Genomic DNA, 1206 nt, shown 5'->3' with positions numbered 1-1206 from the left:
AGATAAGATTCTGCGTGAAGAGTTTGGCTGGCTCTGAGCACTATGGGACTCAACTGCTGAGGTCATTAGTCCCCTAGAACTTAGAACTAATTAAACCTAACTAACCTAAGGACATCACAAACATCCATGCCCGAGGCAGGATTCGAACCTGCGACCGTAGCGGTCTTGCGGTTCCAGACTGCAGCGCCTTTAACCGCACGGCCACTTCGGCCGGCCGTGAAGAGTTTGACAGAGCACTGAAAGACCTGAGTCGAAACAAGGCCCCGGGAGTAGACAACATTCCATTAGAACTACTGATGGCCTCGGGAGAGCCAGTCATGACAAAACTCTACCATCTGGTGAGCACGATGTATGAGACAGGCGAAATACCCTCAGACTTCAAGAAGAATGGAAAAACTGGTAGAAGCGGACCTCGGGGAAGATCAGTTTGGATTCCGTAGAAATGTTGGAACACGTGAGGCAATACTGACCTTACGACTTACCTTAGAAGAAAGATTAAGAAAAGGCAAACCTACGTATCTAGCATTTGTAGACTTAGAGAAAGCTTTTGACAATGTTAACTGGAATACTCTCTTTCAAATTCTGAAGGTGGCAGGGGTAAAATACGGGGAGCGAAAGGCTATTTACAATTTGTACAGAAACCAGATGGCAGTTATAAGAGTCGAGGGGCATGAAAGGGAAGCAGTGGTTGGGAAAGGAGTGAGACAGGGTTGTAGCCTTTCCCCGATGTTATTCAATCTGTATATTGAGCAAGCAGTAAAGGAAACAAAAGAAAAATTCGGAGTAGGTATTAAAATTGATGGAGAAGAAGTAAGAACTTTGAGGTTCGCCGATGACATTGTAATTCTGTCAGAGACAGCAAAGGACTTGGGAGAGCAGTTGAACGGAATGGACAGTGTCTTGAAAGGATGATATAAGATGCACATCAACAAAAGCAAAACGAGGATAATGGAATGTAGTTAAATTAAGTCAGGTGATGCTGAGGGAATTATATTAGGAAATGAGACACTTAAGGTAGTAAAGAAGTTTTGCTATTTAGGGAGTAAAATAACTGATGATGGTCGAAGCAGAAAGGATATAAAATGTAGACTGGCAATGGCAAGGAAAGCGTTTCTCAAGAAGAGAAACTTGTTAACATCGAGTATAGATTTAAGTGTCAGGAAGTCGTTTCTGAAAGTATTTGTATGGAGTGTAGCCATGTATGGA

Source organism: Schistocerca piceifrons, chromosome 1 (genome assembly GCF_021461385.2).
Source record: "Schistocerca piceifrons isolate TAMUIC-IGC-003096 chromosome 1, iqSchPice1.1, whole genome shotgun sequence".
In the NCBI taxonomy this organism is placed as follows: Eukaryota; Metazoa; Arthropoda; class Insecta; order Orthoptera; family Acrididae; genus Schistocerca; species Schistocerca piceifrons.
The sequence above is the reverse complement of the archived record's forward strand: the minus strand, read 5'-3'. Positions refer to the sequence as shown.